Source organism: Delphinapterus leucas, chromosome 17 (assembly GCF_059928025.1).
Source record: "Delphinapterus leucas isolate spDelLeu-1000000601 "Yukka" chromosome 17, BTC_Dleu_Yukka2, whole genome shotgun sequence".
Taxonomy (NCBI): domain Eukaryota; kingdom Metazoa; phylum Chordata; class Mammalia; order Artiodactyla; family Monodontidae; genus Delphinapterus; species Delphinapterus leucas.
In genome coordinates this window covers 50,202,176-50,227,283 of record NC_143145.1, presented here as the reverse complement: position 1 = coordinate 50,227,283, position 25,108 = coordinate 50,202,176, and the positions used below count along the sequence as shown (strand labels likewise).

Here is a 25,108-nt window from a genome sequence, read left to right as displayed (position 1 = left end):
TTTCTTCCCTTTTGGGAGGTCTGAGGTCTTCTGCCAGAGTTCAGTAGGTGTTATGTAGGAGTTGTTCCTCGTGTAGATGTATTTCTGGTGTATCTCCGGGCGGAGGGCGCAGGTGCCCGTTTGCGGGCTTCTCTGGGCTCCCGGCTCCCGGCGGCGGGGAGCGGCGAAGGAACCAGGAGGGCTGGCGGGCGGTCTGGGAATGTGGCGGCCGCGCAAGAACGGCCCATGGCCCTCACTCACCGCTCCAGTGCAGCCGCGACACGGGCCCACGCCCACCACCCTCGGGTTCCGCCACAGCCGCTGGACACGCCGCGGACCCGCACGGCTAAGCGGAGCTGGGCTCAGGCGTCAGCCCTCCCGCTCCAACTAACTCCCCAGAAGTATCGCTTGGTGTGCATTTCCAGGCTCTGCCTTCTTTCTCATCTCTTGGTGGCAGGTTGAGGAAGAGGAGAAAAGGTTAAAGTTTTTCATAAACCGGCAGAATAAGCTTATAACATCCTCTCACTATCTCTGCATAGGTTCTAGTCTCTGCAGCACTACATAAGCTTTGCCCGAAGTAATGAACAGTTAAAAGTCAAGTGTAGTACTTCACCAAACAACTTAAAAATGCTTGCGCACTGTAAAGGATTACGTTGCAGAGAGCACACATGGACCCAGAGCAACTTTTGCCAAAAGAGAATATTGTGCTAAATGTACAGCCATAGCTCTTTTCCATATGAAGAAACAGTCAGAAGGATAAAAGAACTTGGTCAAAATCACACAAGTAAGTAGGACAGAATCTGGTCTGTCTGTCGTAAGGGTTGTGTTCTTTAACCAGCAGGCTAGCTTTTCTCAAATCTGATTCATGCATAGAATAACTAAACACCTCTGTTTGCCTTGAATATTCCCTGTTTATACGTAGGGCTGCTGCGGTTTCTCATATTGCCCACTTTGACTCCCAAAAGCAACCGAGAATACACAATAATTTGGTCATTCTATCCATGGACCACTGTGGTGGGACTGCCCAGGAAGCTTATTAAAAGTGCAGCTTCCTGAGCCCTACTCCACATCTAGATAAGTTTTCTTGGGGTTGGCTCAAGAATCCAGGTACAAGTCTTTTTAAGTGCTTTTGTGGAACCCCCCAGGTGAGTCTCTCGCTCTCGTAGTTAATAAACCATTTATTCTGCCTCCCCCAGATGCCCAGCCAGGTCCTATTAAGGTAGAAGTTCCCCCACCACATCAGAGGGATGCTCCCAGCCAAGTAATCTCTGGAGCCTTGGAGAATCTGAATGGTCTCATGCTGGCCCACCTGCCATGACAAACCTCCTCCAGAGCATTCCCCTTCACATTTTACATTCTACCACTCCCAAAGGCAATCTGCTCCAAATGGGGCCTGACTTCGTGTGTCCTAACGTGCACCCGCTGATTCAAGCAGTTTAGGAATAGAAGGTGCTGTGGTTTTCAACCAGGGTGGTCCAACCTCTAAAATGGTGGTCGAAGCAGTCTCTACCTCCCGGGCACATCGCCTCTGCAACAGCCCCAGTGAACGAATGTCCCACCTTTGCTTTTTCGAGGTCGGCAACAGGGAGTCCCCTCCTAAAGAAGGTTGTCTCTCATTGCCACACTATCAAAGCCTGCCGCAAATGTTCCTTCCCGTAGGCTTGATCAGGCTAAGGGCAGAGTTGTCTCTTTCCTTCTCTGAGTCGGACCAAATCGTCTTAGAAACACCTCTTCACACTGTTGACCATGTTTTTCATGGGAGCTGCTGCTGAGTCTTTCTCTCATCCTTTCATGGTGGAGAGAAAGAGGATTCTAATGAGTTTTACTTCTAGGGGAGAGGGGAGTGTAATGATCATGTTGTCATTTTCTATTATGTCCTTGTGTCATGAATTTGTTTTCAATTTCATGTTAAAATGGGCCCACCATTTCCACTTTGTGAGGTCATTCAGCACCCTCCTTTTGCTCCTTTAACATCTCTCTCGGTATCACTTGGAAATATTTGAAATGGCATGAGCTTGTCCTCACATTCCTATTAGCTGTAAACCTGGAGCCCCGACATGAACCTAACCATTGAGCAGAACACCTCTCCACTACCTGTGTAACACTGGGTAGGCCCCGTAGCCTCTTGGTTTTTTTAAGTCCTCAGTTGTAAAAATGTGAGGGTGCTATGGATTTATATTTGGGGCACGACAAGGTCGAGAAGAGTGTGTCTTTTCCTTTATTCTTCCAAACTGGAATGTCTTCCCTCTCTTCCGCATGGGTCCAAATCTCACTTGTCCTTCAGGCCGACTGCCAAGGAGCCTTCCCTGATTCCCCAGGCCACACAAATCTCTGCCTCTTAGGGTCAGTGCCATACAACCTAGCTGTCTCTTACGTTAATCTTGTCTCTCAAGCCAAACTCAGAATATGGGTGTCTCTTGCCCTCCTGTGGCCCCTGCGGCTGTGCCAGCCCACCGGCACGCCCCACGTGGGGTGTCTACTAGGCTGGGGCGTGGGTGGGGAGGCCCAGGGGTGAGGGGCGAGGCAGAGTACCTTTGCCTCTACCCTGTTCTCCTCCACAAAACTGCCCCTCCTCCTCAAGCCTGCCCCTCAAGTCAAAGGTTCCATATATGACGTCACTGGGTAGTGATGCCCTCACAGGCGTTCTCAGGGTTTCCATGGCAGCATAACTGTGCAAACGGGCTGCACTCAGAGAAACTACTCTACCCGTTCTCCACCAGATACCAATCTTTTTGGCTGTCTGTGTGAGAATGTGTGACCGGGTAGTGTATGTGTACTCTAACCTGTGCTCTGTTCCCTGGGTGGGCAGTGCAGCAGGTACACCCAGACAGGGCAACTCTACAGGAGGTGTGATATACACACAACCTCACCCGGCTGGCACATGTTCCTGTGGGGGTTGCCAACTACGTACAGCTGAGCACTTTCCCCCCAAATGTAAGTAATACCAGTGACCTGGGACGCCTTCAGGGACGCCCAGTTCTCACTGCTGAGGACAAGTGAGAGCTCATCCCTGGACAAGTGTGCAGGACGGTTCTGAGCTTTATAAATGTAGCCTTACCCTTTGGGCTACAGGATGCTTCCATTCAGACCCTTTCCTGATTGGCCTCTTAACAAAAGACAAGCGCATTTTTGTTGGCAAGTTGCAAATGGAGCGGTTTGAGGAACAGGGCCACTCTTGAACCGCACCTTCAAACCCAGGCACCACTGTGCTATCATGTAGACATCTATATCGGTCCCCTCAGACACATCCCTTACTGAGTTGCTGAGTACTAGGGGAGAGGGTGTTGCCATATTGATGGGAAGACCGTAAGAACGAAGGGGGGGCGGTGATGAAGTGCTAATGAGACTGGAGGGCTGAGGAGATGGTGTCCCAGGAGGCTGGGTTGATGTGAGCCTAGACTTGGTACCCAGAACCCGGTTCTGAGTCTCCTGATCACTCTGCCTCAGTATTTGGCCTTGTTCTAATCGACATAAAAGTATTAGACAGCTAGAGTTCAGTGTGGTTGAAATAGGCAGTATAAATGGGGCCCAAGAGGGGTTGCCAAGGTGGGCGGGGCTCTTAACCAATTTATATTAGATTATTTTTTTCCAAAACTTGAAAGACATTTCCATGAAAGCCTCAGAAGTGACAGACTGCAAGAAATGTTTTCTCTGTTGTGGAAGGGAGAGATGGAGAGGATCATGATTGCAATTACTTTCGGGTTCTACTGTTTTCCCTGGGAATGGTGAAGAGACTTCCTCATGTGCTGCAGCCCTAGGCTCTAGGGATTGCTTTTGCAGCCAGTGTCCCTTCTCTAGGGACTCATAGAGATGATGCGCCAAGGCTGTGTTTTGGACGTCAAGTAGATTAAAAGGTCTTCAGCCAGAAACTGGGAGAGACATGAGAGAGGGAAATTCTGGCAGGAGACTGTGCACAGCAGAAGTGACTGATCAGTTCTGATTTTCTTTGCAGCAGCAGTGGCTCCCGCTTCTCATCCTACACCTGGTCACTACCATGTCCTGTACCGCGGGTGTGGAGAAACGCAGTTGGGCTGGCATGGGGAGACATACTGCCTGGTTGGTGGCTACCGGCTCTACGGGGATGTTCCTTTGGCCACGCCAGCTAAGGTAGAAGCAGAGAAGCCAGTCCCCAGACGTGCTCCGAAGAGAAAGCACTCTCTGGAATGGTCGGACGAAGACCTGGGTTGCCCCAGACCCAAAATCCGGCGATTGGAGCTTTCAAGCAGCACAGGAATACAAGGTGCTTTGACTGTCAAGCAGGGTGGCCCAACCTCTGGGCACATCGCCTCTGCAAGAGCCACAGTAAACGAATGTCCCATATTTGCTTTTTCAAGGTGGCAGCAGGGAGTCCCCTCCTAAAGAAGGTTCTCTCTCATTGCCACACTATCCAAGGTTGCCACACATGTTCCTTCCTGTGGGCCTCATCAGGCTAAGGGCAGAGCTGTCTCTTTGCTTCTCTGAGTCGCACCATATGGTCTTAGTGACACCTCTTCACCCTGTTGACCATGTTTTTCACGGGGGCTGCTGCTGAGACTTTATCTCATCCTTTCATGGTGGAGAGAGAGAGGATTCTAATGAATTTTACTTCCAGGGGAGAGGGGAGTGTTATGATTATGTTGTCATTTTCTATTATGTCCTTTTGTCATGAATTTATTTTCAATTTCATGTTAAAATGGGCCCACCATCCCCACTTTGTGAGGTCATTCAGCACCCTCATTTTGCACCTTCAACATCTCTCTCAGTACCACTTGGAAATGTTTGAAATGGCATGAGCTTGCCCTCACATTCCTATCAGCTGTAAATCCGGAGCCCCACCATGAACCTAACCATTGAGCAGAACACCTCTCCACTACCTGTGTAACACTGGGTAGGCCCCTTAATCTCTTGGTCTTTTTAAGTCCATAGTTATACAAATGTGAAGGTGCTATGAATTTATATTTGGGGCAGGACAAGGTAGAGAAGAGTGTGTCTTTGCTTTTGTTCTTCCAAACTGGAATGTCTTCCCTCTCTTCCCCATGGAAGATGCTCCTTTGGCCTCGCCAGCCAAGGTGGAAGCAGAGAAGCCAGTCCCCAGACGTGCTCCGAAGAGAAAGCACTCTCCGGAAATGCCGGACGAAGACCTGGGTTGCTCCAGACCCAAAATCCGGCAATTGTAGCATGGTGGCAGGAGGCGGACCCCACAGAATCTTGCAGGTGAGTCATCCTGAAGAGAAGGCAATGGTTTAAATGCCTAAGGCAGCGAATGCCTCTTCCTGCACTGACACCCCCCGCCCCCCACTGCCCACTGCCACAGATTAGAACCTGCATCGTTTTGTCTGAGCCTTCCCCAGCCAGGAGCCTCCTTCTATACTAAATGGCCATAAGCCAGGAGCCTCAGAAACTGAGGTTTGTAATGAGAGTCTGCCCTGAACATCCCAGGGCTGAAGCTGGCCTGGAAGAAACCCTGACGTTCCTCCGCTTAATCCTCAGGGGCCCCTTTGTGAGCTGAAGAAAGAAAAGTCTAGAAAAAACGGATACCTGGGAGGGGAAGATGGCGGAAGAGTAAGACGCGGAGATCACCTTCCTCCCCACAGATACACCAGAAATACCTCTACACGTGGAACAACTCCTACAGAACACCTACTGAACGCTGGCAGAAGACCTCAGACCTCCCAAAAGGCAAGAAACTCCCCACATACCTGGGTAGGGCCAAAGAAAAAACAGAGACAAAAGAATAGGGACGGGACCTGCACCAGTGGGAGGGAGCTGTGAAGGAGGAAAGGATTCCACACACTAGGAAGCCCCTTCGCGGGAGGAGAGTGCGCGTGGCGGAGGGGGGAAGCTTAGGAGCCGCGGAGGAGAGCACAGCCACAGGGGTGCGGAGGGAAAGCGGAGAGATTCCCGCACAGAGGATAGGTGCCAACTGGCACTCACCAGCCCGAGAGGTTTGTCTGCTCAGCCGCGGGGGTGGGCGGGGCTGCAAGCTGAGGATCGGGCTTTAGTCGGAGCGCAGGGAGAGGACTGGGGTTGGTGGCGTGAACATAGCCTGAAGGGGTTAGTGCACCACGGCTAGCCGGGAGGGAGTCCGGGAAAAGAGCTGGAGCTGCCGAAGAGGCAAGAGACATTTTCTTCCCTCTTTGTTTCCTACTGCGCGAGGAGAGGGGATTAAGAGCGCTGCTTAAAGGAGCTCCAGAGACGGGCGCGAGTCGTGGCTAAAAGCGCGGACCCCAGAGACGGGCATGACACGCTAAGGCTGCTGCTGCCGCCACCAAGAAGGCTGTGTGCGAGCACAGGTCACTATCCACACCCCGCTTCCGCGGAGCCTGCGCAGCCCGCCACTGCCAGGTTCCCGGGATCCAGGGACAACTTCCCCGGGAGAACGCACGGTGAGCCTCAGGCTGGTGCAAAGTCACGCCGGCCCGTGGCGCCGCAGGCTCGCCCCGCACTCCGTGCCCCTCCCTCCCCCCGGCCTGAGTGAGCCAGAGCCCCCGAATCAGCGGCTCCTTTAACCCCGTCTTGTCTGAGTGAGAAACAGACGCCCTCCAGCGACCTACACGCAGAGGCGGGGCCCAATCCAAAGCTGAGCCCCTGGGAGCGGTGCAAACAAAGAACAGAAAGGGAAATCTCTCCCAGCAGCCTCAGAAGCAGCGGATTAAAGCTCCACAATCAACTTGATGTACCCTGCATCTGTGCAATACATGAATAGACAACGAATCATCCCAAATTGAGGAGGTGGACTTTGAGAGCAAGATTTATCATTTTTTCCCCTTTACCTCTTTTTGTGAGTGTGTATGTGTATGCTTCTCTGTGAGATTTTGCCTGTATAGCTTTGCTTCCACCATTTGTTCTAGGGTTCTGTTTTTTTAAAAACTTTTTTTCTTAATAATTATTTTTATTTTAATAACTTTATTTTATATTACTTTATCTTCTTTCTTTCTCTTTCTTTCTTTCTTTTTCTTTCTTTCTTTCTTTCTTTCTTTCCTTCCTTCCTTCCTTCCTTCCTTCCTTCTTTCCTTCCCTCATTTAGACAAAGAATCATCCCAAATTGAGGAGGTGGACTTTGAGAGCAAGATTTATGATTTTTTCCCCCTATTCCTCTTTTTGTGAGTTTGTAAGTGTATGCTTCTGTATGAGATTTTGTCTGTATAGCTTTGCTTCCACCATTTATCCAAAGGTTCTATCCGTTCGTTTTTTTTTCTTAATAAGTAATTTTTAATTTAATAACTTTATTATATTTCATTTTACTTTATCTTCTTTCTTTCTTTCCTTTTTCCTTCCTTCCCTCCTCCCTTCCTTCCTTCCTCCCACCGTCCCTCCCTCCCTCCATCCTTTCTTTCTTTCCTTCTTTCCTTCTTTTCTTCTTTCTTTCTTCCTTCCTTCCTTCCTTAAATTAAATTCAATATAGATATTTAAATTTAAGGTAAAACTAAATTATAATTTGAAATTATATGTGGAGTTTTATTTCCTAAAGAATATTTCGGAAATTTCAACTCCTATTTTAACTTATATTTTCAGAGAAGGTATTTGGTCCAAATGAAGAATATCTTCAATTATCGTTCTTCTATTGCAAGCAAAAAAAGATTTATACTTCTTTTCATGAAATATGGTTGTTTGACAACAGAAGGATAAATATTTTATATTTTTAGAAACAACAGTCAGGCTACTGATATTCTTAATGAGTTTTAATAAATCTGAATGCTTCTTATCATCTACTCTTTAGCTGGTACCTGAGGAGTCGTATACCTCCGGGAAGATATGTGCTCCAGACCCGTAAATATGCAGTTCACAGAGCCCACCACCAGAGGACAATAATGAAGTAAAATCTTGAAACCATGTAGTGAAAATAGTGGGAGTTTAAATAAAAGCAACATTTCACAGTATGCTTTTCTGACCAACGTTATATCTAATAACAATGGATTATATGTACATGGATTCTGAAAAGTCAGCAGCACACTTCGCTGGTCAATTTCTATGATAAGGGGAACGGAATTTGAGTGTAGAAAAACAGTATACTTACATCTTAAAATTCCACCCCTACAGAATCTACTCACCATTGAAAACTGGTAAGAATAATAGCTTTCTGTGTCTCAGTGACCAGTTAACATTTTCAAGAGTAGAATTTATCTTCCTATGATGCTCAAATACACAGGGAAAATGCATATCTAGGACAATGGATAAACTCTATATGACATGAGAAAAGAGTTATTCAAATGGAAAAAGTATAAGATCTACAAGGCACAGTTTTATATGCATTAGTGTGGATATATACGTAAAGAAGCTCTAAGAAACATAAAAATCACTTCCAGGAAGTAATTTTAGGTAGAAGAGAATTAACATGGATGAGGAAGAAAAGAGAGTTGGTTTTAAAATAGTTTCATTTACTTGTTTTTTTGTTTGTTTATTTATTTGGTCTTTGGAATATAAGAAAACAGTGGCTTTCAGATCAGTATCCCAGTGGAACAAAGGGACCGAGGTCTATCCTGGAGCCCGGCCATTGTTTGACTATCTTGTAATAATCCTGGTGAAATACAACCAAATCATTTGAACTATAAGCATCCTCTCTGACAATAAACTTAAGACACCAACATTATATATTAAAGAAAGTAAAGAGAGAATACTGTTTTCTTTAGAGAGAAAATACAGATCCTGGCCCAAATCAATAATGTCAGCAAACCTCATGGGTATAGAATATTCTGCCGCCTATCATTTAGAACATGCCTCTAGAAGAGGGAAACTGGGCGATCATTTCCCCAGATTTTATATTTAATTCAAATATTTTAGATAAGAGGCATCTCTAGTAAAACATTGTATTATTGATTCTTTCCAATATGATAGCTCACAGGAGTTCCTCTTTCCTTCTCAAATACATATGGGGAAATGGAGGTGGGTGTGGGTTAGAGGAAGTATCTAAATAGAGCATAATAATCAACAGTTTGTTTTTTAAAAATAGAAATTTCTATTCAAATTGTTTCCAGAGACAGAAACACACAGAGACAATTCCATGTGACAAGAGTGAAAGAGACCAGAGTGATGCAGCTGCAAATCAAAAAACTGCCAACACCAGTGATTGATGGCCACCACCAGAATCTGGTTAAGACAAAGAAGGATCCTCCCTCCCCTTGAGGCGTCAGAAAGAACATGGTCCTCTCAACACTTTGAGTTTGAACTTCTGGCCTCTAGAGCTGTGATAAAATAAATTTCTGTTCTTTTAAGCTAACAAGTTTGTGGTATCTTGTTATGGTAGCCCTAGAGATGACAGTATTTGATTCCTGAGCTGGCAACTGTATGTTGATTATGTAATGACTATTCCAAGATAATCAACAGACACAAAGATAAAGGCAAAACTGAGACTAAGCCCAGTTCTTTTTATTCCCAGAATAATAAATGATTTTTTAATTAATTTAGATCTCTTTGTCTAACCCCTCTGCTTTTCAGAAGAGTATGTGGGACCAATCAAGTATTAATATGTTATACTTTCATTTTAATTCATCTCAAATTATTTCTAATTCCCCTTACGAGTTCTTACTTGACCCATGAATTATTTAGGAATATATTCTTTAATTTCCATTTGTGATTTTCAACAAATTTCTTTCTGTTAACGATTTCTTATTGCATTCTGTTGTCATCTGAGAGCACTCTTCGTATGGTTTATATCCTTTAAAATGTACTGAAATTTGTTTTATGCTCTAGCATATAGTATATCCATGTGCATTTGAAAAGAATGTATATTCTGATGCTGTTGGGTGGAATGTTTTATAGATGGCTGTTAGGTCTACTTGATTGATAATGCTGTTCAAGGTTTTTATTTTCTTGTTGATCTTCTGTCTGTTCTGCTATTGAAAGAAGGGTTTTAAAGTATACGACTATTATTGTAGAACTGTCTGTTTCTCTTTTCTGTTGTGTCGATTTTGCTTCATTGTATTTTGAAGTCCTGTTGTTACGTGCATATAAGTTTATAATTATTATGCATTCTAGATGGAATAATCATTTTATCATTTTAAAATGTCTTTGTCTCTGGTAAAAATTTTCGTCTTAAAATGTAATTTTTTTCTGATATTTTCTTAGCCACTCCGGTTTTGTTGTTGTTGTTTTGTTTTGTTTTTACTGTTATGGTATATCTATTCCAACCCTTTTACACTTCATCTATATATTTTCTTTTTTTTTTTTTTAAACATCTTTATTGGGGTATAATTGCTTTACAAAGGTGTGTTAGTTTCCGCTTTATAACAAAGTGAATCAGTTACACAAATACATATGTTCCCATATCTCTTCCCGCTTGCGTCTCCCTCCCTCCCACCCTCCCTATCCCACCCCTCCAGGCGGTCACAAAGCACGGAGCTGATATCTCTGTGCTATGCGGCTGCTTCCACTAGTTACCTACCTTACGTTTGTTAGCGTATATATGTCTATGCCTCTCTCGCGCTTTGTCACAGCTTAACCTTCCTCCTCCCCATATCCTCAAGTTCGTTCTCTAGTAGGTCTATGTCTTTACTCCTGTCTTACCCCCAGGTTCTTCATGACATTTTTTTTCATAAATTCCATATATATGTGTTAGCATGCGGTATTTGTCTTTCTCTTTCTGACTTACATCACTCTGTATGACAGACTCTAGGTCTATCCAACTCATTACAAATAGCTCAATTTCGTTTCTTTTTATGGCTGAGTAATATTCCATTGTATATATGTGCCACACCTTCTTTATTCATTCATCCGATGATGGACACTTAGGTTGTTTCCATCTCCTGGCTATTGTAAATAGAGGTGCAATGAACATTTTGGTACATGACTCTTTTTGAATTATGGTTTTCTCTGGGTGTATGCCCATGAGTGGGATTGCTGGGTCATATGGTAGTTCTATTTGTAGTTTTTTAAGGAATCTCCATACTGTTCTCCACAGTGGCTGTACCAATTCACATTCCCACCTGCAGTGCAAGAGTGTTCCCTTTTCTCCACACCCTCTCCAGCATTTATTGTTTCTAGATTTTTGATGATGGCCATTCTGCCTGGTGTGAGATGTGTAATACCAAGAATGAACTGCAATGTAGACTATGTAATGTAAACAGATGTAAACTATGGACTCTGAATGATTATGATGTGTTAGTGTATGTTAAACAGGTGTAATAAATAAACCACTCTGGTCGGGGGATGCTGATAATAGGGGAGCCTATGCATGTGCAGGGGCAGTGAGTATAAGGGAAATTCCTGTAACTTCCCCATAACTTTGCTGTGAACCTCAAACTGCTCTTTTAAAAAGTATAAATAAATAATAAAAGAGAAATCATATCCTTCAAGAACAACGAAGTGGGGGAAGAAGGGGTATGTCTCCGTCAGAGAATTATTAGCACTGCCTTCCCTTCTACTCAGGGCTCTAAGGCATTAGGGCCATATGCTACAAACAACATTCAAACCAAAATAACAAATGAAAGATTACCACTACTAAGATGAGAAAATGGATCTGTTGAGATGCGGCAGGGTGCTGAATATATCTACTTCCTTTCCCTGATGGTTCAAAACACTGCTAACTCCCTGCCACATCCTGGTAGAGAGGCTGGATTCACACACTTTCCAAACCGTAAAATCTAGAAATACATATTCCAACAAAACCTTAACTAGATATAAAATTACTCTACAATCAAGCAAATTGGAGGTAGTATGGGATTCATTTTAAATTGGCTTTTGGCTGAATATAAAAATCAGCAGTTTAAAGGCCCAGAATAATTTTCAGCAACTAAGGCTTACGCATAACTTAAGAAACTCATTAGCTTCTTAAATTCTTAAATTTTCAGAGCCTGTGAAAGCAGTATAGCCTGGCTATATATTTCAACCAACACTCAAAGCACGTAACACCAGGTAGCATCAGAAAATTTTCTAAGAAATTGATAAAATGCCTCAGCTGCCTGCTGGAGCAGAGGGAGGAAACAGAGCAGAAAAAAACAAAAGACAAATACAACCAATAACAAAAGCAGTCATCTCACAAACTTTTAGCTGAAGGCCTCCCTCCAGACTCTTGCATGATTTCCTCCTTTGCCTGATTCCTTTTAGATGTAAACATTTATATGGTGATCCTACGGTAAAGATTTATGTGAGTCACCACTTTGTTCTATATGTCAAACAACCTAGTGCCTTCCACATATTCTTCTCCTGTAACTCAGAGCAGAACAAGACAGGAAACCTGTACTCTCTCAGAGACAAGACTCTGCCAACATAGGCCAACTTCCTGAGAAGATGAGGGTTCCCATCGTTTTAATTTGCTGGTAAATTATTGTAAAGGCAGACTTATTTTGTTCTTTGTTTGTTTTGACGGGACACCTAAGTCAGCTTGAAATTACCTTTGATTTCAAACTCAAGACTAAACTTTATCAGACAGAACAGGAATCTGCCCAGTTCTGCCACTTGCTAACCAGGTAACATTGGGAAAGTAACAGTAACTGAGTGTTTGCTACTAAAGCACCGTTCAAACTGCTTTACTTAGATTCATCCATTTAATCCTCAAAAAGACCCTTTGAGGGGAGACCCAAGGAGACAAAGTAACTGTGTGAGAGAACAAGTAACCCACTCAAGATCACAGAGCTGGTAAGACAAAGAACTAGGATTAAACCAAGGTAACCTTTTTGCCAGAGCCTGTACTCTTAACCACTTTACTGGTGGGTTTAAAATTTTTTTAATGTAACCCACTATAAGAAATATGTTCTACAGGGCTTCCCTGGTGGCGCAGTGGTTGAGAGTCTGCCTGCCGATGCAGGGCACATGGGTTCGTGCCCTGGTCCGGGAAGATCCGACATGCCGCGGAGCCGGCTAGGCCCGTGAGCCATGGCCGCTGAGCCTGTGCGTCCGGAGCCTGTGCTCCGCAACGGGAGAGGCTACAACTGTGAGAGGCCCGTGTACCGCAAGAAAAAAAAAAAAACAATAACACATAACATTTATTGGACATTTACCATACAGTAGGCATTGTGCTGAGTGCTTTACCTGCTAACTCATTTCCTTGTTGAGAAACCAAGGCTCCAAAAGATCAGAGAGTGTCAAAACTATGTGTGCCTGACTTCAAAGGTCATGCTCTCAACCACTTGACTACATAGTTAGGTACTAGATGTGTGTACAGTTAGTGGTTTGCAACTTCTCCCCAGCAAGTACTCCTTTTTCTCTTTCTCCGCAAGAACCATATTTTGAAAAATTCTGTATGTTAACTTTTTTCATTAATCAAAGATAATTGTAACAGCTGATAGCTTTGAGCTAACCTCTTTGCCTCTTTGGATTTATATAGTTCCAGCCAAATAATGCAGCTTAATATTTTATTTAACATATTTTGGCATCATTTTGGGATACTGAAGCATAACCCACTTTGTAGATGCCTAGGAGTTCAGAGAAGAAGGAAATCAATGGGGATGGGTGGAGCAGTCAGAAGAAATAGGGTCTGACTTCAGTCTCAAAGAAGCACAAATTTCACATAGACTAGAGAAGAGAGAAGATCATGAATGAGAAGTGAGAACAAGTACATGTAGGAATGAGACATAGGGAGCTTGTTAGGAGAACTGGACAAAAGAAATTAAAGAAGAATAAATAAAACATTGAGGCTTTGAAAGATAGGTAAATAAGGTTAAATTTAACCAGACAGGAAAATGCAGAAGCTGGAAAATTTCTGAGCAGGAGCCCTTGGGCTTGGGGAGATTAATCGGCTAGAACAAAGAGCATGAAAGGAGGAAGTGAGAGACTGGCAATTGTAATTCACCTTCCAGGAGGGAAATTGGTGGCTGGGAGGCATAGAAAGGGGTAGAGACTAACTTTTCACTATACCCCTTTTGATTCTTCTAAATTTTATACAATGTACATGTATGAACTAATGTCATATATAGATACACATATGTAATATATATAATGTATAAGTAACATATAGAAGCAGACATGTATGTACGACTATCATTACTGACCCAAAATACCATATAATAAAACTACACATCTACTTTTAGCACACTTAAGAATTAAGGATAAACCACTCCTCAGTTGTACTCTGCACCCCACAACGCCTGCCCTGAGTAGAGCAACTTCAGCAATTTTCTCATTGGTTTAAAAAATTGATCCTTTAGTCTCTGTCTACCTACCTCATCCTAAGCATCAACTCCAGGCTGGGCTGGTGCCCAAGCAATTATATACTGCTCTTACATGTTTGCCCAACTCGAACGAGAACCTACTTCAGAACTGACTCAGAAATCTCACAGGATGTTGCCATTCACCCCCAGGATCAATGATCAGTAAGAGAGTTATAAGGTCTATACCTCCTGACCCAGCTCAAGGTCCTGACTCAGACAACGCCTGCTAGCTGGCCTCATCCCCACATGAGGAGCCCCTCATCCCCTAGGCTCCACTTCATCACCAGTGTATTGGCATCAATATTTATCTTTTCAAAGGAAATTGTTTACCTCATAAATCAATAGGTATCCTGTTGTTATCAGTTGTTTTGTTTTTAAGAGCTAATTAATGAAATAACTTCATCAACGATTTTGTGGGAAGATGTTGAACCTTTGTACTTTCTGAATAATCTATGTTTTATTTGTAGTGTTAGAAAGCTCAGCAGTGAAAGCAAGTACCCCATACTGCCCAGGCACACAACCTGCTACATTAGCGCTCTGAGCAGTAACTGAGACAAATGGACGACTACAGAATTATTCTAATGTTTTGAGGTTTAGGGAGAGTTGCATTAGAAAACAATTCCTTCATCATACTGTGACTTCATTACATTCAAAGCCATAGTGGCTAGCTCTTATAGTTTAGAAGTTATACATGAAGATGACATAAATAAATACAAGATACAGCAGGCAGAGGAGAGAGATAATAAACCAAAACTGACTGACACAGCTAGATCCTAAAAGCCAGCTTGGTTACTCTTTGAACATGTTGCCAATTTTCATGTGTAAGATAACACGCTATATTGTATGAATGAAAGTGTTACATCTAATTATTTGATCTGCCTGTCTTATGTTAGTTACTGGAGAAATATTTATTGAGCTCCACAACAGATGAGTAATTTTAGAAACCATGTTAGTAGAGAAACATCCAAGAGTGGAATAAGTGCTAAGCCTCTAAAAACTGTTCTCTCTTTTCTTAAAACTCCTGGAAGGCAGGAAATACCCTGTGTTTTTCTATATGTGCCTTGTGCAGTGCTCACCCTCAAATGACACTAAACTAGAACAAAGAAAACCTTAAAGAAGAGCCATGATTCAAAACTAAAATTAATTAGTATGTCACAGTTCATAAAGTACTTCCCTTACGGATGAGGAAAGCAAGTTTCAGTAAGGATAAGCAATGCAGGTACGAAAATAGAGACTGGGGTTAAAACCAAACATGATCTTGTTAACGTGTTTTTATATGTGTGATTAAGGCCAAGCCTTTGCCCATCTACCCACAAATTATAGGTAAGATGTTACAAACTCATATTATGGAACCTGACTCTTAAAACATTTTATTGCCCAGAGTGTAGTGAGGTACACACTTCATTCACCATGCTATTGCTTCTTTGCAACATACACACCCACCAGTTGTCCTGGTGGGACGTGGTTCTCATTCTTGGATTTTGTAGCCCTCTCTAAAATGTACCAAAAACTCTCTGGAAACAACGAAAAATGATTCTCTCCTTTGAACTGACCTTCAGATCACCTCTTTCTGTAAGTTTTTCTCAATCATTTACACTCTACAAAATAATAGTGATTAAATTCCTCGTTCACTAACTCTCTGGTAACTTCCATACTTCAGCATGAATATAATTGAAACTTTTTACTGTGTTTCTGTTAAATATTTGCGTGCATAAACATATGTACACTCTGCTACGTCTCCAATGATAGCTTCTTAATAACTGAGATATTTCAGGCATTTAATTCAGATGTATGCACCATTTGAGTACTCACTAAATAAAAATATATACAATGCTTTTATTCTAATAAGTTCATTACCTCATCACAAAGCAAATATAAAGAAAGCTGCAAATTTATGATATTCGGCTCTAACTTTTACATGTATAGGTCCTGGTTTTACTGTGATTCTAGGATACTATATCGTGTACCTCATTAATAAGAGCCCTCTGATAAACCTGAAATAAACCATCTGGTTTACTCCCAGTTCTCTCACCTTTTACTTGTAATACTTGAAGCTAGTCAATCTATTCTTAGACTTAGTTTTCCCATCTTTAAAATGGGAATTGTTGGGGAGAACACTTACCACCATCCCCTCATTCCACGTATTTTCTTCCAGGAGGAGTTCTTTCACTGGAATAACGTACCCAGGCTCTCGCTGTACCATCCACTCCCCTTCCTTCATCAGGCCAGTACTCCTTCCTAGGGGAAGAGAAGTATCTTACCTGACTTGTAGGTTTGGTAACATAGTAGCTTATCTTTTTTCTTCCCTTTCTTTTTGGAATCTTCCTGTCTTTATAATATCATTTATTAGCCCCATCATATCTCAATAGAGATAATAATTACAACACAAGCTTGTCTTAATGATATTGTATTTGGTAGAATGAAAAACATTTTTATGTGTGAGAAGTTAGTATTTCAATTTTAATACTTCTTTCATCTATTTATTTCATAATAAGTTTTTAAAGAAGATTGATATATTCATTCAATCAGATGACTAAGTTTTCACTAAATCTACTAAAAGGAATAAACTTAATACCTAATTATGCTTGAAATCAAATATCTTCCATCCAACATATTCAGTTGTACATGGTTTCTTTAATAATACTTTAATTTTCTAAATAGGTGAAAGAATATATTACTTCTACTTAGACTACAGTCTAAGAGTTTAGAGATACAGTTTAGACTCAGAGAGTTATCAGAATATTGGCTGCAAAGATTTTTTAAAATCCTGTACTTTTGTCATAATAGATGTCATAATATTATTATTACTATTTACCTTTGTGAACTATAATGACTTTTAAACATGAACGTGTAACTTTGAAAACACAAAAACTTGAAATGAGCACACTAGAGAATTCTGCATGCTTTTCACCCAAGAATTGCAGTCTTCTACTGACCATAACATCCTTCCACAGTCTAAGGTGATAGTAGGTGTATTATTATCACTTTCATTGTCCTAGGCACTGTTGAACAAAACAGATACGGTCCATGTCTGCATAGAGATCACATTTGAAACAACAGCATGGCTACACAGTTTTTAAGTCATTTTTCACTATTCACTAACCCAGCCTTGACAATCATAAAGTTGATAATTCTCACTTAGACTAAAATTGGCAAGGCCCACATATTTTACTTTGAGAAAGAAAACTAATACTTATTGGGTATAATCTTATGCACATTATCCTATTTAATTCTCCTAACACCCTTAAGAAAAGTATTATTTTCACTATTTAATAGTTGAAGGAAATGAGACTCACTGAGATTACAAAATACCAAAGAGGTCATGCACATAGATTAATGAAGAAGGAGACTTTTAACTCTATTGGGTGCCGAAGCCCCATATTTTTCTGCTAGAATCAGATCAGTTAATGCCAATTATATTCCAATTCCAAGTTGTTATCATAATAAGGAAGATTTCTAAACGATAAAAATGATGTATATAAAGACTTAAATCATCATGATGTATATAAAGACTTGTCATCACTTTTGTAGACAGCAGTGTAGAGCTTATTTATTCTGTAGATAGCAATGTAGAGCTTTTGTCCCACACTACACACCAAAGAGCCATTCTCATCATAGACAGTCAATAAATGCCGAATTAAAATGTTCATATGTAAAAGAAAAAGCAAATTATAGCCAATGGAGTTAGTTCCATAAAGTTTAAATTATTCCTAACAGACACTATTATTAAAGAGACACATCAACACTTTAAGATTGCTAGACTGAACTCCTTTAAAAGATATCCTTGCTCACGTATAAAATAACTCTTCATATAAAAGTGTGTTGAGTGGTGCCAAATCATTCACACTCCATCTCTCAGTACTCTATTACTTCATGAGAACAGCTGAACTGATTCAGAATACAGCAACATAATTTCCTTTGTTCAATTGCTGGCTATGCCTCTGAATAGCTGTGGGACCTTACACAACTAATTAACATCTCTGTGCCTCAGTTTCTACATCTGCGAAGTTAGAGTCATAAGAGCATCTATTGCACAGTGTTGGTGTCCTAAGTGAGTGACTCTATGGAAATTGCTTAGAAGAGTCCCTGACACGTAGCAAGCATTATATAAGTGTTAGGTTGTTTTTTTAAAAAATTAATAAATTTATTTATTTATTGGCTGCATTGTGTCTTCGTTGCTGTGCGCGGTCTTTCTCTAGTTGCGGCGAGCAGGCACTACTCTTTGTTGTGGTGTGTGGGCTTCTCATTGCGGTGGCTTCTCTTTGCTGTGGAGCACAGGTACTAGGCACGTGGGCTGCAGTAGTTGTGGCACGTGGGCTCAGTAGTTGTGGCTTGCAGGCTCTAGAGAGCTGGCTCAGTAGTTGTAGTGCACGAGCTTAGTTGCTCCACAGCATATGGGATCTTCCCGCACCAGGGCTTGAACCCGTGCCCCCTGCATTCGCAGGCGGATTCTTAACCTATAAGTCTTAGTTATTATTGCTGTTGTCGATATTGTTGTTGTTGTTGCTGTTTTAGAAATTCAGTACCTCATGTCCATATCCCCATAATCCACAAAGGACGTGAAGGGGGATATTATGGCCAACCAGAATCTCTTCCTCAGGAGTTCTGGGCTATGAAAAAGAACCTACACCATAGCTAAGTCCCTAGAGAAGTTAGAGGAGCCAGTTCTTTAACTGAAATGCAGACAGTGAGGGCTCCATAGAGCATTCATAATAACTGCTCTATGAATCTGCCAATGTCCTCTATCCAAAGACCACCAGGAACACATCTGCAGTTCTATAAATCTGGGTTTACTGACTCATTGCAAGCAGGAGTTATGTGTACCATGAAGAATCAGGACATCTCAGTAAGAGGATGTTAGAAATAATTTATCATAGGATTTGGACTTCTTGTAGGTGATTCTGAGGAGCATTCAAGGAAACGGGTATCTTCCCTGCATTGGATGCTGTCTGGAAGCAGGAGTGATTCTCTGATCAGGTATCTTAATTTATATCTAGACAGTGAGAATCATGAAATTGAGATAAAGCTATAATTGGTAAAGAAGAAGCAGGCACTTATTATTAGCCAGGAAAGGGCAATGTTTGCTCATTTTTGTGGTTTGAACAATGTTTTTACCTCTGTCTGTTCAAACATGATAATGAAGTGGTCTTATTTTTTCTTGCTCCACTACAGTGACAAAATAGTCCTGTCTGACGTTGATGTTCTATGAAAGTGTTTATATTGAACAGGAGAATGCCACAGATTCACTGGGAGTGCCAGGCCAGCTCCCAGCTAATAAGGGCTGCTTTTCTCTTTCTTAAACTAGATAAGAATGTTTTGCTTGAAGGGCAGAGCTGGCCAGGAAAATAACTATTATTATTATTATTTACATAGATTGACAGGTTTATAACTTATAAAGTTCTTTTATATTCACTGTATAACTTGAGTCTCTCAGAACAATCCTGGGAGACAGGTAGGCTATAGGGCCTCCACATCGCACAACTCTAGGGGGCCCATTCATAACGTATTCCACGTGAATGGCACCTCCCCAGTGTGAACAGTGTCCTTGGCAGGAGTTGTGCAACAAGGTTTCCCTGGCAGGGCAGACATTTCTATTCCTTTTTACAATTATAAAAATTAAGTCAAAGAAGCTTCCTGAGTGTTCCTTAGTTCCCAATAAACCTTAGAGTTCTCTCTGGCAACCTGTTCAGCTGCTGACATTGGACCCCTGCTTCAGTCATGTTTCCGATTCCAAATTGCACCAGCCGGCGCTGTTATGACCTAGACCAGTGGTCCCCAACCTTTTTGGCACCAGGGACCGGTTTTGTGAAACACAATTTTTCCCCGGACTGGGTGGGGGGATGGCGAGCGATGGGGAGCGATGGGGAGCAGCAGATGAAGCTCCGCTCGCTTGCCAGCCGCTCACCTCCTGCTGTGCGGCCTAGTTCCTAACAGGCTGCACACCGGTACCAGTCTGCGGCCCGGGGGTTGGGGACTCCTGACCTACACTATACTGGCTACTACAATAAGAAAAGCTCTGCCTTCTTCTACAACTTGGTCTATACTTGCCCAAAAAAGGATACTAAAAAGGGTACTGAACTTATAATCTCTTTCATATAGCCACTGCCTAAAGCAGAAAAAAAAAAAAAAAGTGTGGCTTTGTCTGTGTGTGTGTGTGTGTGTGTGTATTGCCTAAAAAATATATCTTAGTATATTTTGCTTACAAGCTAGGAGTGACAGCTGGAGAAAATGATTTTGAGTTCTGAAGACATTTGAAAAAGCAAAATATCCTGCTTAATTCAGGAGCTAAAATTTTTAAATGCAGACTGAGCTACTGGTAACATACCTTTCCACACTCTTGGAAACCTGCCGATTAAAATGTCAAAAGAAAATGGAATTTCCCATGAAATGTCCATTAATAATAAATTTTTGTCCATCACTGTCTTTTTGTAGCTGGGAAATTCCCTCTTGCTACTAAATTCCTCTCCTGAGACATCATATAAAGTGAAACTGAAAATGTAATACCCTAGTGACACAGCAAGCAGTTTCTGGAAAGAATATGAGCTTTAATTCAAATAGATTTGTGCAGGAATCATGTCTCTGTAGTTTAAAAACTCTATGACTTTGGGCAGTTTGCCTTACCTCTCTTCATTAAATTACCATGCAGGCTTCTTTCTCCTAATTTCTGAGTGTGCCCTGGACTTCCCTACCAGAACATTTATCACACTCTACTGTAATTGTATGCTTAGGTTCTATCTCCCTTAGAACACTAAAAGCATTTTAAGGACAGAGACCATGTGTCTTTTGTTATCCCTGTATTTCCAGCACCTAGCATTATGGCACATAATATTTGTTAAATTTATTTGCTGTCTTAGGGGAGGTGAACTGGAGATCTGAAGAATCAGGAAGCCTTACTTCTCCTTTACATACCTTTTTATAATTCTTGTGGTTCTTTGTTATGGCAGTGCCTGGAAACGAATACACCCAGGTACAACTTTTTAAAACTTTTTATTTGGAGATAATAATAGACTCACAGGAAGTTGTAAAAATAATACAGAGTGGTCCCACATATCCTTCACCCATTTTCCCCCAATGGTTACCAGATGCTTTTAGACCAAAAAATAGAAAAAATTAGAATATGAGATGTTTTTAATTCTTGCATTTGTACTTTTTTAAGGGGTTTATTTTTCAACTTTTCTGTCTTGTTTCTAATTTTAAAGACTATGAGATATATCCCCTCTTTTTTTGGATTTCCTTCCCATTTAGGTCACCACAGAGCATTGAGTAGAGTTCCTTGAGCTATATACAGTAGGTTCTCATTAGTTACCTAGTTTATACATAGTAGCAATAGTGTATATCTGTCAATCCCAATCTCCCAATTCATCCCACCCACCCCCCCACTTCCTGCCTTGGTGTTCATACGTTTGTTCTCTACGTCTGTGTCTCTATTTCTGCTTTGCAAATAAGATCATCTATACAATTTTTCTAGATTCCACATATAAACGTTAGTATATGATATTTGTTTTTCTCTTTCCGACTTACTTCACTCTTTATGATAGTCTCTGGCTCCATCCACGTCTCTACAAATGACCCAATTTCATTCCTTTTTATGGCTGAATAATATTCCATTGCATATATATACCACACCTTCTTTATCCATTCCTCTGTCCATGGACATTATATGTATACATATAGCTGATTCACTTTGCTGTACAGCAGAAATTAACACAACATTGTAAAGCAACTATAGTCCAATAAAAATTAATTTTTAAAAAAATTAGAAAAATAAATAAATATAAAGAACTTACAGGAATAAAAGGCATTGAAGTTAAAAAAACAAGCAAAACAAAAAAACAGACTATGAGAGATTTCAAGCATGCCATTTCAAGCTACCATGTCCCTAAAATAGCACATGCAGATATAAATAACCTTTATTCTCAGTAAATGGAAAATATGACTTAATATGATTCTACAGAATTTTGAATAGATGAATTCAACATATAGGTGTGAGGCTTGTTTTTAAGCCTAATTTGCATAATTATTCTCATGTTTTTTGTTTCTCATTTAGTTGATGTAGTTTAGCATTAGTATTATTTAGGTTTTCTGTCATTAGCCATTCATTATGGGCATTAATTAAACAATGTACATATCACTAAGAATACATAGTTTTAGCTCTATAATGGTGAAACTATCATGAAAGCTAAAGGTTTGATGTTGTGATAAGCAAATTGAAGCCAGATATTTAGAAGGTCTGCAATAAAAAGAATCTTAGCATTTAAATGACTTTAAAAGCACTGAAATACAGGAATCAGCAGATCAACATTATACTATCTATCTCGAAAAGAAATGCAAGAAGGTGTGTGGAGAAACAGCACTCTCATTTGTCTGCAGAAAAAGAAAACTGGAACAACCTCAGTGAAGGTCAATTCAACAATACAAACCAAAATTACAAACGAACATAACTCTTTTGTCCAGCAGTTCAGCTTCTAGGGCATATATATGGATACACTTGCACATGTATGAAATGACATATATGATTACTTATTGCAGCATAATTTGTAATAGTAAATATGTGGAAACAAGCTAAGTGTCCACCAATGAGGGGTAAATTATGGCATATCCATCATTTACAAAAAAAAGATGAGAAAGCTTTATATGCATTTGTATGGAAAGATATCCGAAATAGATTACTAAGTGAAAGACAAGCAAGGTGAACAGGTATATACTGTAATACTAATTAAATAAAAGTAAGAGACATAATATACACCCACATATATTATTTTTGTATTTAAACCTATTAACCTTTTATTGAAGTATAACATATATATACACAGAAAAGTGCACATTGTGTAGCCTCAAAGAATTTTCATAACTGAACATACCCATGTAACTGGCACCAAGAGTCTAGGTCCTAGATCAAGAAACAGAATATTTCTATCACCCCAGAGGCCTCATCCTGTCCCTTCTACTCACTATGACCACTCTACAAGAGCAGACATTATCCTGATTTCTAAAAGCATAGGCTAGTTTTGCTTACTTTTGTACTTAATAGGAATTGACTCATAAAATGTATACTCTTCTGTGTCTGGCTTTTTCATCCAGTATTGTATTTGTGCAATTCATCATATTGTACACTGCTCAATATCATTGCTGTTTAGTATTCCACTGTGTAAATGGGCCACAAATCATTAACTCATTCTACTATGTATGGACATTTGGGTAATTTCCAGTTTGAAGCTATTATAAATAGCACTACTATGAACTTTCTAATATATGCATATGCATGTCCATATACCTAGGCAAGGAATTGCTGAGGATCCTCATAACTGCAATTTTAATACTATTGCCATACAGTTTGCAAAATTGATTGTACCAATTGACACTCCCACCAGCAATGTACAAGAGCTCCAATTGTTACAAAACCTCACCCACACTTGCTATATTCTGTCCTTTTAATTTTAGTTATTCTTGTATTTGTGTAGTGATATTGCACTGTGGTTTTAACTTGTAGTTCTCTAATGACTGATGATGTCGAGCACCTTTTCACATTCATGTATTATTTGCTATTTAGATATACCCTTGTGTGAAGTATCTAGGTCTTTTGCCTAATTTTCTATTGAATTATCTGTCGGTTACACTTTTAAATTCTGAACCATGTGAATACTAATTTTTAAAAATTTTAAAGTAATGTAATTAAAAATATACATAAATTTCAGAGTGCTCTATGCTGCATGTTCTCTCCTTCGAGGTTTATAATACACGAGTATTTCAGAAGCTCTAAAAAGTCTTAGAATTTTCACCACACAACAGTTGGAGAAACGCTGTTTCCATTCTTGCCTAATTTTTAGTTTTCATGGAATTAATAATTGCTTCCGTTTTTTACTTGCTTATATTTTTTAAGTTCTCTCTCGAATTTTATCACGTATTTCATTAGATCTATCAAACATCTATCAATATAACTACCCAAATACTCAAAATTAGTAATCTAAATAAATTCAATTACACTAACCAGTCTTTCTTCTTGGAGTCTGCCATCTTCCTTCTCCGGTGAAAACGATTGCTCTCTAATTCTGCCACATATCTTTCACCCTGGCATTTCCCTTCACATTCTCCTGGTCCTTTTTTCTGGATCCCATGTCTTTCTCTTTCTTGTCTTGCTCTCATGTTTTGTTGGAGCACAACCTCTAGTAACTTGCCCTAAAAAAAAAAGAAAAAAAAAAAGGTGGATGGATGGATGGAAAATAAATGTTTTCATCCTTGTATATGTGAAAATGTTTTTATTCTACTCTTACACTTGATGGATAGTTTGACTACAGGATTCTAGGTTGGAAGTTATTGTCTTACAATACTTGAAATTTCACTGTAGTGTTTTAGCATAAAAGTTATTGTTGAGAAACCCAATGCCATTCTAATTCCCATCCATTTATTCCTGCTTCTTCCCTCTAAAAACTTTTAAAATCCTCTCTACTCTTCGTGTTCTGATCTTTTTAATGGCGTGCTTTAACATAGGTCCTTCTTCATTCACTGTGGGTAGCTGGTGGGTCCTTTAACTATGAACATCTTTGTCTTTTGGTCCTGGAAGAAATTCTTGAATTATTATTTTGATCATTTCCTCCCTTCTTAATTTTTGTTCTCTTTCTCTAGAATTCTTAGTTTGTAAACTGACTGGATGAATGAATGAATGGGAAAAGTTTTCTGAGCACTTTTTGTAGCAAAAAGCTTATTAAGGAATGAACCACAGATTATCAGACCATATCTTTAGAGCTAAGTATTTTATTTTAAATTATCAAATTTTAAAACACACTCTTTCATTACAGCTTCCATTTATTGTAAAATGTAACACTGCTACTCTCATTTCAGGCAATACAAAAATACAGGAAGCACTGATTTTCTGTAGGCAGAAATCCCTGATTGAAGTCAGGCATTCCCTATTACTTTTGCTTTAGAATTCATTAAATGCCTAGCATGGACTTGGTATTGTGTATAATATTTGCACCACACTTTGCAAAATAATCATTTCTGGTGTAGAAAAGTGTTTGTTTAAGGTAAAAAGATCTTTGCAGTCTTTTTTGATTGGCATTAAACAC

General features: G+C 40.5%; 1 long non-coding RNA gene across 6 annotated transcripts in view; it reads right to left on the bottom strand.

Moving 5' to 3' along the window:
• Positions 1–4,171: 4,171 nt before the first annotated feature.
• LOC149746995 (uncharacterized) overlaps positions 4,172–25,108 on the bottom strand; it is a 23,108-nt gene continuing 2,171 nt past the window's right edge. Inside the window, exons 3-6 of one of the 6 annotated variants that reach the window (XR_016388426.1) lie at positions 21,564–24,218; positions 16,858–19,035; positions 16,165–16,280; positions 4,172–5,182 (exon numbers count right to left, since the gene is read on the bottom strand). This is a non-coding gene — a long non-coding RNA (uncharacterized LOC149746995). Of the gene's footprint in view, positions 5,183–11,065; positions 16,281–16,857; positions 19,036–21,563; positions 24,219–25,108 lie in introns of those variants that run through there. The other 5 variants (XR_016388427.1, XR_016388428.1, XR_016388429.1 and 2 more) reach the window with 5 other exon arrangements.